Genomic DNA, 12,959 nt, shown 5'->3' on the forward strand with positions numbered 1-12,959 from the left:
ATTCCTGCATAACCATGTAGAACCTCTGGTCAGCTTTTGACTGAGAGACGTTAGGGCAGTGCAATTAATCGTATTTTAATCTCGAAATAAAACCATTATTTTGCTGCATTCCCTTTCGCAATAATGCTCTCAATTTGTCTTGCGTTATACATCCTGCCCCCGCGTGCACTTTCGCCCCTCCCTAAAAGCCCTGTCGGCCAGGTTGTGTTGTGACTTGCAGTCTGTTTAATAAATCCATATAAAAACGTTACAAGGGAAGCTTTAGTTGCCGTTGTCCGGTCTCTAGCGTACAGTCAACCTTTACTAACGCGTCAAGCCGGAGCCTCTTAGTTTGCTACTTCCGGTTTCCGGGTAAGGGGTTTCCAAAATAAGAGTACTGCGTGTAGCCGTATAATTAACCATTACAGGTTGTGAGTGACATTAGTTATCATATTTATATATGTTTAGTAGGTTGTGGAAGTGCGCTCCAAAATATTTGTTGATCTTTATTGGTATTTATTACTTTGATATTATTTATTTAAATGTAGATATAAATGTATTATTTATCATTGTATTGGTTTTTCAGTTGAATTATAGGCTACTTAAAGTTCAGGGTAATCAACTGTTAAAAACATACTGTTCAAATTATTTTTATTTATTTTTTCACAGTTCAATAAATGGATGTTTTCAAAGTCAATGAATAATCTTATTTGATAATCGTGATACCAATATTGACCAAAAATAATCATGATTATGATTTTTGCCATAATCGAGCAGCCCTATAGGTCTCTGGTTAATGAGTGGTAGTGGCGCATGCAAAATATTCAACACCTGAAAGCAAAATGTGAAGAAGTGTTACATAAGTGGCTGCTTTTAAGATGACAGATCCACAGAGGAGATTTATTTTAGAATATGAAATGACTCAAAAGAAATAGGTGAAATTCACACCCACAAAAGCAGAGATCCGAATTAAATTCCCAGCTGTACTATTTGGTGAAGGGTGGTTGGCGGATTGCATACAGGCAACATTCTCACCAACACATTATAAAAAAGATCCTTTCAAGTGCCTCAGTTGAAAAAAAAAACGTTTTATTATTACCACGTCCCATGGAAGATATTCTCAGGTTGGTTTGTGCATGTGCCCGTTGGCAGGTTTATGGAAAAAAATATTTTCCCAAATGTCATTAAACTTGCTGGAAAGGTGTTGCACTGTGATAGGAAAGAAAATTACACAAATTATGTTTGACCGTTGTTTAAATTGTGAAATGACACATTGGTGTTGCTTTCAGAATATATATTTAAAAGAAAATTGTAATAACGTTCTGACCAAGAAAATACAGTGTTTTTTCTATGTATACGTAGCGTCAGTGCAGTTTCCACATTATTAATTATCTCTTGAACACACCGAAGTCGGAAAACTATACCTTTCCAAAAGGCACAAATGCAGCATTGACCTTGGCTCATTTCAATTGAAATATTTGATCAATTGTTGGCACTCGTCATATGTGCAAATGTTCTATACATTTTTTCCAACAAGTGATTCAAATGCTAGTATTGATATTGACTCGTGTGGCTAATCAGCATGTTTCAGCTCATTACTCCTTAACTCATAAGAAAGACAGTATAAGTATTTTGCTGGATTACTTCCATTTCTACATTTTTTGTAAGCTTTCTTCTAACATTCCAAATGTACTACATAATACAGTTGTATATTACAGATTTGAGATATTATAGCCTTCTCTAACAACTGTAATTTGAAATGGCAATCTTCATCTGCTGCTGATAAACATGTGAAATGATTGATGAGGTACAATAACATGTTCTTCCATTAGGATTGACTGCTCTTATGTATTTTACAGCCATGGAGGGTGTGTCTTGGTGTGCTTTCTAGTTATTGTTGAGTTGTAAAGCCATGCTTGAAGCACAAACAAGGCACCCCAGGTGTTTTTAGAGGCTTTCGAACATAATGGGTTTGTGTTGGTTGATGTGCAGTAATGGCAGCTCTTACCTGAAGACAATTTGTCTGCGTAGGGGACATCGTCTTTACGATCATAGTTTCAAAGAGTGCCACATGTTATTCTCCGCTTCTTAAATCTTTCCGCCAATACTCTTCAGGTCGTAAAGAGGTGCGCCTCACCACTCCCATGTCATAAAAGCATGGTGGCTTTACTTTTATGTACTGCAAGGTGACAATTATTGGGTAAGAGCAAAGGAAGGTGATGATCAGTAGCGTGGCGTGGGGAGAAAATGAGGGGAAGCCAATAATACGTCCTTTCTTTTGGGTCGGGGGTGTGGTGGTCAATGCCATAACGTAACCAGATGAGTGATTACAGCACCCGGTATCGTTTTACACACATTTGTACATACAGATGCAGGACTTACACACACCTGTTATCTAACCCAGGGGTTCCCAACCTTTATTGGGCCAAGGACCGGCAGATACATTAAAAAAAAATCGCGGACCGGTTGTCAATTTTAACTGATTTTAATATTTACTCACCAGCAGGTAGCAACAGAGGCTCATTGTATGTAACAGCCTGAACAAATACTCGAACAATATGCATCCAAAACATATTAACAACGTTTAAAAAAGAACCGGTGTCGTTTTTTGGTTTTTCGGAAAAACGGAAAAGCAAAAAACCGACGTTATTCAGTTTTTAAACCAAAACGGGAAAACAGTTAAATCAACGTTTTGGTTTTGTTTGTATGATTTACGGATAATCCAGTGATGGGAAAACGAGGAGAAGGCGCATTATGAAGGAGGTGTGTGTGTGTGTGTGTGTGTGTGTGTGTGTGTGTGTGTGTGTGTGTGGTGTGTGTGTGTGTGTGTGTGTGTGTGTGTGTGTGTGTGTGTGGTGTGTGTGTGTGTGTGTGTGTGTGTGTGTGTGTGTGTGTGTGTGTGTGTGTGTGTGTGTGTGTGTGTGTGTGTGTGTGTGTGTGTGTGTGTGTGTGTGACACTGGCATTTGTTTTCAGAAGATATTATGATAGTGACGTTCGTTCCGGTGCACGTCCGAAGATTAAACTAATTTATTTTGGGAACACCCGCATATAGGCTACCTATGGAGTTAGCAGATGTGTGTAAATTACTGTTCATGGTCATTTGAAAACAAATGCCGGTGTCGGACAGACACAAACACACCGAACACACAGAGCTGAGCTGAGCAGAGCACACACACACACACACACACACACACACACACACACACACACACACACACACACACACACACACACACACACAACACACACACACACACACACACACACACACACACACACACACATCATGCGCCTTGGTGACTGGACATCTCCATAAAACTAATAAAAGGGGGAGTAATCGGGCAGTTCGATGTGTGTAGAGATGTGTGTAGAGATGTGTGTAGAGATGTGTGTGGTTAACACGTAGCAGCCTGCAGTCACTCGCTGTTCTGATGAAGGTAAACACAGCAAAGGCGGTGCGTAAAAAGGCACAGCTCTCGGCGCACTGGTGCTGCACTTCTCAGAAGCGAAGTTACACGTCCCGCTGCCTCCTGATGCTGCCTGCAGCCATTTCATGAAGTGAAGGAGGTTTTCCTTCTATAAAACAGCTGCGGGCAGCAGATACCGTTAGAGTCCCGGACATGAATTCATAGATCAAGGCAGACTGGTTTACAGACTCTCCTGTTTTGCCAATCCGGTGCTTAAACAAAGGCAAGGCAAGTTTATTTATATAGCACTTTTCAACACAAGGCAATTCAAAGTGCTTTACAAAAAAATGAAAGACATTAAGAAAATGGCATTTAAAATCAGTCATTAAAAAGAAAAGCTAATCAAATAAACATATAGCTCTACACCCCTGGCCGACATGTCCTTAAAATGAAGTCCGAGTTTGAAATATATCTCAAATAATGTATGCACTGCCATTTCCCCACATAAACATAACAGTCTGCAATTAAACGGCTCCTGTGCGCTCCACTTCCTACTTGGCGCACCGGTAACTTTCTCGTGTGCACAAGAGGCTGAGCCGCCAAATCCCTCGGAACATCATCAAATCCATTTTCAACGGTTTTCTGGTGAAAGATCAACTAGGCTACTGGAGGAAATAATATGACTAGTATAGGTGCGAACATTAAACACTTTTTGAAAAAAATATTATGATAAAATATTGTTATATATTTATAATTCTGCAAATATTACGATAAACTCACAGCTATTTTGCGGCCCGGCAGTAACACCTCCGCGGCCCTGATCTAACTGACAGGTCCGCACGCACTCTCCAGACAAAACTCTAATAAGCATTCATTCACAAACTAAATCAGGAGACCTTTAATGTCTTTGGGCATTGGCCTGTCATCAGATTGTATTAGTTATTACTGCTGTAGCGGAAGTTTAGTACAATTATTTTTGATTAAATACTCCAAATCTCCACCCTCCATAATTGCACTTGCTTCAGTTGCTTGCTACTTTCTAACGGCGGTGAGAGTGGTGCAGTGACGCTATCTATCTTCTATCGATTAGATTTATGATTATAAAATGATAAAAGTAAGGTAGACATGTGGATATTATCCGACTGAACAAAACGTACATTTATCTAACAGGTTCGTTTTCCACTGACCTTATTTCGAGCTATTTTCCAAAATCCTATGGAGAAATCCCATTGATTTTTTGTCGAGGGAAACCATGGGGAAACCGAGCGCAGCTTACTTCCGGATTTTAGGATGCGTCACTGCAACACTAAGTTGATGCGATTTGATTGGATTGTGAGGCAAGGGAAGCCAGCCGCCTCTGGCTCCCCTTGGCATGGCCCTGACTAATCACAGGTTGGCAGGGGCATGACATGAGCCTTGTCTGATTGGTCAATCCCTCCATTTTTTTTCACCAAGGGAAGCCAATTTCGACTGGCCTCCTCTCGCAACAGAGAGTGCAATCTACTGTTTCACCATAACATCTAGAGGGGAGCTGTTTCACTCTTTGTAAAATACTCAATGAGAATGGGGGAGAGACGGGCCGGCAGCAACACACAACAAAGAATTTCCGAAACTAAACTAAGTGTTTTTATTTATTTATTAAAATTAAAACTACAATCTGAAAAAACAGGGGAAGCCTGGCTTCCCTTGGCCTCCAGGAGAAAACGCCACTGGTGATGATAACACATGGCAGATTGCAGACACTCTTTGGGATTCTGAAGTATCATGTGGAAAAACCTACATAACACATTTTTAATACAGAATAACCTCACTAGATTTGATGTGCTGTCAGATTAATGCTTGTTTACGTCATTAAGGCTTGAATAAAATACTGATCCAAAAAGCGGTCATGTTTAGGATTTTCTGTGTTGACACTATTCTAATGCCAAAAAAATGAATATTGCACATAATGGCCAACTGATCAGCTTGATGCTTTCATTTAGTCCAATATGGGAATTCTCAAGCATCATTTTCATGAAACATCCCCCTCCATAAAATGGTTAAAAGCCCAGTTATGCATCAAAAGCCGCTGGGAGGCTAACGTAAAGTGCTAACATAAGCAAAGGCTGGAGGATGAACTGATGGATGCTGGGACAATTGATTTCACAATGAGTGCCATATTTGCACAAATCCTCCATGGGATGGCCCTGATTCCCCTCCGAGTGGCCAATAGAACTGGCCAGGAGAGTGATTTTGTTCTTTCACACTGGCCGCATTAAAACCAATCATTGCCTCAATGGGAGACCCTTACAGGTGTCAGGTTTACCTTATTTATCCCCATGACACTTTCCAAATTGATTTCTTACATTCGGACAGATTGCTGTATCTGAAATGTTATATATTATGTTAAAAGTTGTTTACAGAGGGAATGTGTATATCTCTTTGCATGAATAAAATAAATCTCTAACACATTTCCGGCATGTATTTAGGAATAAAATATGGAAAAACCTTTTGAACAAACCTTTGATAAACACTTAGATGTGTACTATGTCCTTATTGGTGCAGGCTAGTCGCCAGGTTTGGCTGGCTCAGTCACCACTAACGGAGACATGTAGGAGAGTCCTCCGTAGCGTGCCAGTCGAGCCAGGGGAGCTGTTTGGGGCAGCTGCCCTGGAGGCACTGGAGCGTGCTGCCCAAGCTAGGCAGACCTTGGGTCCGCCATCGAGATGCCACTCTACGAGGGGCATCTCGACATCCTGGGCTGCCCTGAGAGGGGTGCCCCTGGAGACCATCTGCGCCGCGGTGTCGTGGGCATCTCCTGGCACATTCTCCAGGTTCTACCGGGTCAATGTCGCCACTCCCCACCCTTTGGGCGTGGTCCTGTTGCCGAGCTCCGCTGCTTCCAGCTACGTAAGTAAGTGCTTGGATGCTTTTAAAAAAATGTATTTGTATTTATTTATAGAAGGCCCATGCATACAAAAACATTCATCTCAGCAAAGAGAAGAGATGCAATATGCCAGATTATAACTAATAGCTAATTTCCATCTGTGGTCCTCAGACAGGTTCATAACAATGTTGATATAAATCATCCAGTGCTAAAGCACCGCCTCTGGCGGTCAGAAGGGAAGAAATAGAACGATAGTTACGTCTGTAACTACGGTTCTATGAGTCCCGGATGACCGCCAGAGTATCCTGTCACTCAGAATTATTGTGTGCTCGCGAGAAGATTCTGGGAACAGATCCTCTGTCGACAACGGCAGATACAGTATAGCCGGTGTCACGTGGGTCACAGGTGACTTCGTTGTAATTGGTACTCGAGCTGCTCATGCGCGCGATGGACATATCCAGTGCTAAAGCACCGCCTCTGGCGGCCATCCGGGACTCATAGAACTGTAGTTACAGACGTAACTATCGTTCTATTGCCTATTTAACATAGACACCAAACGGAACCTTTTCCTACAATTAATATATGGTAAAGTGTTCAAAAAGAAAATATAGATTAATGAATATAGTTTAACTTAATAAATCCATTTATAATGGATATAAAGCATAATAAGTAAATACAGAACAGTCTTTCTTTTGCTTTAACTTTAAAAATGTGACTTTCTGCCTTTAGCTTTCCAGACAACACAAAGAATGTGAGCATGTTGCATGAATTTGAAAACCACAATATGTAATCAACAGAATTGGTAAAAGTGTTCAGAGTGGAAAACCACTAAATATGCTAATAGATTGTTCTGTTCTAACAAGCTATGGTTTAAATCAATTGACTAATTAGAAATAAACAGAGTCCCCTGATATGCACATTGTCTGACCATAAACACTCTTTAAATGATGCTCTCTTTAAATGATGCACTCTTTGAATTATGCACACATAATGATGCATTATGTAAATGTCTGCTTTTGCATATACTTGCACATAAAAAATGTTCTCTTCTTTCTGTTTAACCGCAAAAGAGTGTGCACATGTCCCAGAGTGTGTGTGAATCCAAGCATGTCCCGCCTCTGCCTGAGATCAATTACACCTGTGCGCTGGCCAGCAAAAGACATTTGAATTATGCCGGCTGACGTCGGCGCAGTGAGGCTGCTGGCTGACAAAGCCTCAGAGACACGTCCTGTCTTTGAGGAGACTCTCTTACACCATGATACAGACATTAGGCTCTGAGGCACCAGGGCTGGAGGCCGGGGCTGCGGTCGTGTTCAGGAGGTGTCAGCAGTCATCAAGGGAAACATCTCGTTGACGCAAGACGAGTTAAAGATCGTCTTTTTGTGCATTCTGACGTAAATCAAGATGAAATACAGCTAACATCATAACAATTAAACATTAGTATTGACTGTGCGCTCTGATCAGAATAATAGTCCCCCTTAACTACTCATTAGCACAAAGTCCCTATTTTGCAATTGTAAATACCAAGATTGGTAATTTCACATCAAAGTCATGTACTTTGTCTCGCCATTAATAAGTGGTTGCACTCGGGCGGATTATAGAGACGTGTCCTCTTGTTGTTGTCATTTTGTGTTCCTTAGTAGTTGATTTGCATCTCTTCGTGGTTTTGTCTCCTTTGAACATTTTAAGTCATTTTGAAGTATTGATTCTCTTCGATGTGTTTTTGTGTCTAGAAGTCATTGTTTTTCTTTAGTCTTTTTGAGTCTCTTTGCAGTTGTTTTGTTTCTTTGTAGTAATTATTTGACTCTCTGTAGTTATTTTGTGTGTCTTTGCAGTCATTGTGAGGCTTCCTTTATTTGTTTTATGTTCCTGTGGTCATTTTGAATCCTTTCCTGGTTGATAAATGGCTCTTTTTATGTGAAGGCCATGGGAGTGCCTGAGCTGATGTGATAAGGTCCCTTTCAGTAACTCATCCACGGTGTCATGAAAATCCAATCTATTTCACCAACAATGAAATCAAAAATGATTCAAAACAGGAAAAAGTACTGATATTCTGTGAAGCTTTGGTATTCCTCAGGTCAAAGTGGTCTTAAAGGGTAAGTTATCCGTGGGAATCATGGTCCAAGGATCTTGTGGTTTGAAACATGCTTCCCCATTTGAAGCAATATTTACATATTCACAGCTGCCCTATTTGGATGGAAGATCTCCCTTGAGTAAGGCAAAACTGGCAAAATAACTGTTGCCTTATTATCATGGCTGGATAAAAGGTAGGCTTAAAGGCTGCCAAGAATGTCTGGCAAACCTCATGTATGCAAAGATATAAAAGCGTACACATAAAGACAACGGATGCATAAGTGGTCGGAAAGTGTTAATTCCACACGTCTGTGGAGAATTGCACTTATCGTGCCTTTTGTTTACGAGAGCCAGAGGGGAAAAAACTAGCTTAACTTATACACCACCTTGTTATCTGTCACACATACTCACACAGTGAATGCACACAGCCCAACTCCACAAAAGCAATCTGGGTCATCTTTCATCATCCCGTTCTACTGCTCGGGCAGAGGGATGAGATCGGATTTAAGTGGACACAAAGTGTGTGCAAAAAGTCTGTGTGCAGAAACTAAAATGGAACTAGCGGGAGCAGCTGATTACTGTACATAGCAATGCCATTAGAAAAAGATCTTGCTGCTGGCTTCGAGATGTTGCCGTTAATATGCAAGCCGTGGCAAATCTTTCCTAAACACTGGTGCTGGTTTTTAAACTTTAATTAACACGCAAGATGTAAAATTCAAATTCCGTGAGGTTACCATTAATAGTTTACATGCCAAATCACTATGGTATATTCTTCGGAAATATTATGCAAGAAATCTTGTGAGGTTAGATTTTTGAAACAGAAAAGGTTTGCTGGATGATATTATATTTGTAATTCCCTATTATCAGAGCTGCTTGGCTATTGAGATAGATTTGATCAGATACGCTCTACTGACTGGCTTCTGCCTTATGTTCCACAAGCTAGGTATGAATGCTTTTCATTTTAGCACACCTGAGTGCTGGAACAAAATGGAGCACCACCTCAAAATTAAGTCACGTATACCCTTAGGACATTGTGATCTTACATCTGCCTTCTACATATAATTGTTTTCCATAAACATGTTTTATTTTGCATGTTAATCTATTTGTCAAGTTATCAATTGCAATCCAAGGGCTTCTTTTTCATACAGTATTTTATCTGAACATACCAAATATACAAATGTTTTTCCCTTATTGGTCAAATGTAATTTTATTGGTGTACCTATGTTAAAATGGTATTGCTAAGTGCATCACTATACATGTACAACGTGTCACTCTGACTTGTTTACACCATCTAAAAATAGACATGTGGGATGTGAGGTCTCTAATCTAAACAGTGTGTATATAGCTCATTACCTGTAGCACTTAGTTAACATCGATTAATTAAGAACTGAATTATGATCTACTGCAGAGTATAGAGAGAAGACAAACATGTGCTCTAATCTAAACAGTAAGAACATAATTATGCATAATGTCAAAGTAAATTGAAGATTTAACGCACAATTTCACAGTGTAAATATGTTATTTTAGGAGTTATATAAATCTGTTGGCATCTGCGTTTCTGATTTTAGAATTAGAAAGATTCTCATTTTAATCCTCATCACCAGGGTAGAACATTGGAGAATGTATGTAAGCTAAATTAGAATATCACACATTATTTTTGTTATTACAGTAATCAGGCATAAGGACAAAGAATAGCTACATGCGCCACCAAAGCATCTTAAAGCTAAGCGCAGAATAAACTGTATGTTTTTAAGGCTCAAGAAGAAGAAGACTTATTTTCTATAACCAATTAATTGTCAGAGGACCTTGTTTTTTAAAGGTATTCTAAAAAAAGGAAGCTAAAATACTCACTTGAGCAAAATTGGTGAGTTGTATTTAATCACATGCCAGTTATCATCATGTTTCACCCACTTTTGTGTCCTACACGTTTCATTTCATTTTACATTGTGACTGCTATTCCTTTATATGCCATTGCAGATTTTCATTATGCACTATTTAGCACCAGTGTTTCACTTGACATGTTATATAAATCAGATGTTATTTTGGACTGTTGCACCTGCAGTTTTGGGTGCAGGTGATCCTGCCTCTTTGATGTTCAGTTGAGTTATTTCATGTTTAAAAAAACTTCCCATTCATTAACAGCCATTTTGTTAAAGCTAATGTTGCAAATTGTTATTCAACCTAATCTGACCCACCTTTAAGGACTTTTTTTTGGTCATAACCCCTAACCCTTTTCACACGAGATCTTTACATGATTGAATCCGTACTCTTTGTTGCTGGTTAAGCTGAGCATTACAACATTTACAATCAAGAGTCAGACACTTTGAAGCTCCTGTGTTTAGCTTCTCTCCAAAAAAGCCGCCTGGCCTTCACATTTTGTGGTTTTCAGTTGAATAAAGGCTATTACATGAACGCCACTCTCTCCTGGGTGCTCACAGACCCAGGCAGAGTCCGGGGGGGAATTACATATTGGTTTTTCTGGGCTATGGTGGCGCATTGATTCAATATTCACAGACACATTGAGGCGGGCAACGAGCTATATCAAAGCGTTGACACTTTCTTGCCTGGTTTCCCCAGACACTGTGGCTCCAGCATGGTTTTCTAAAGTTCCTTCAAAAGCGGAGAGACTTTAAAATGATATGGGGGGACCTAGCCACCTTGAGTTTGTATTTGCTTATGTTTAATGTTGTGATGAAATGTGTTTGCCTCGCATTTTCGCCTCAGTTGAGGCACCCTCCGCAAGGTGAGGCCCCCACGCAGTCTGCATGATATTGCCATGATAACGGTTAAATTACACAAAGGTAAAATATTTTTAAAAAGTTGTATAAATCAATTAAATAAGAGGATATTGCAAAGAAGTTAAATTCATTTCTGAGATCTATCAAACAGCACCTGCTGCTCAGGATCCTCCAAACACTTTCTTGCTGAAATGATTTTCCCTCACAAACTCAATAGATGTCTTAAAAAGACCAACAAAAGATATGCAGGATAAAAACCTATTTCCATTCCAAGAAGAAGCAAATGTCAGACCAGCAATTAAACTTAAAAAAAACTACAGTGGTACCGTCCCAGTGTATGGGCCTGAGATTTACACAGTGTTCTTTTTCTCAGAAAACACCAAGGAAAAGATAGATGAAAGATCTACAATATCTTCTTTTGTTTTGAAGTTTAACTTTGAGAATGCATGAATAACTCAAGAGTGTTCATTCCGCTAAGGACCACATATCTATTTTCTTTTTCTCACTCTTCAATCTTAAACATGTTTCAACTTTCATATTATTGTTCTACAGCACCTGTTGACTATCTGCCTTCAGCTCCCTTCTCTCACTGTGCTTCAAATGAGATCACAGCTGGAGCTGGGGAGAGGCGACATGACAGGATTTACATAGGTAGAATGCGTACTTTGATGCGGCATCAAACCGAGGTGAGTCAAACTCAGGTTTAATTGTTTGCAAAATACATATTGGCAAGCCATACATGTTTACATCTGACGTGAGTTTAAATCTGACTTGAGTATTTGATATTTTCAAGATCTTGTCAGCTTCAAAAGGATTTCCTTAAATTATGTTTTTTGTGTCAATTAAATGTATGGAGAAATATTAACTTATCTCGAATGCCTTTAGAAAAAATAATAAATCAGGGCCTCATAAACTACAGCAAAATTACAATGGGGCTAAAATATATTAAAATCTACCCATCGGCTCACCAACACATGGCCTATATATGCACAGCAGACGCCCCCCTAGCTAAACATTGCTATGTCAATCAAACATGTCAATTGTTTAAGCCCAAAAGTACAACAAAAAGGAAACATGTGCATGAATATACGTTTATTTAAGCTAATTTCAGATAATTTCGGGGATATATAGCTGAATAACTGACCTAACATACACCAACCCTTTACTTATTGCTGTAAAACTATGTTCAGCCTTTATTATGAATCTGTAATACTGTAGACACAAGTGACCATCAATTCACCATACTGGCCCAGTACTTTCCTTAACTTTGCTAACATTAGCTAACTTTAGCCACCATACTGTAAGCCACTGCCAGATACTTAGGCTTTACCAACCCATCCTGGTGAATATAATGTGTGTGTAAGTGTTTTTGGCTGATTAATTCAATCTATATGTATTTCCTCCAGGTTTTACAGTACACACCTCCAACCATTATGCTCCGTAAACTGTTTGTCTTAGCTGAAGTTCATGAATACCCTGTGGCCTTTGCGTTAATACCCATGCATATCATGAAATGTATCCTAATACATGTATAATAAATTATTTCAATTACTGCTGAAAATGGCCCATTTGTACTGAAATTATGACCACTTTTAGTGGCAAAAAGACCCAATTGCAGATGAAACAGTAGCAGTTTATGCAGTCATTCCGCCCAGGGCGATAAGTAACCCTGCCAGATGGAAGACAATGCACGAAGATGTAATTAATCACTGTGTTCCCGCTGGGTCAAAAGAAGGGAAAAAAAGAACCGGATTTGCAGTTTTACTACTCAGTGTTGAAAAAGGGTTGAGTAAGACATTGGACCAGGGCTGTAACTCATTTAAATGGGGTTGTGATGTGTTTGATTCTTCCTTCAGTGCGCATCGATTTCTCATCATTTCGCCTTGGATGTGCTT

General features: G+C 39.6%; 1 protein-coding gene across 1 annotated transcript in view; it reads right to left on the reverse strand.

The window, feature by feature from the left end:
* alk (ALK receptor tyrosine kinase) overlaps positions 1–12,959 on the reverse strand; it is a 516,591-nt gene that overhangs the window by 467,707 nt on the left and 35,925 nt on the right.

This window comes from Gymnodraco acuticeps, unplaced genomic scaffold (genome assembly GCF_902827175.1).
Source record: "Gymnodraco acuticeps unplaced genomic scaffold, fGymAcu1.1, whole genome shotgun sequence".
Classification (NCBI taxonomy): Eukaryota; Metazoa; Chordata; class Actinopteri; order Perciformes; family Bathydraconidae; genus Gymnodraco; species Gymnodraco acuticeps.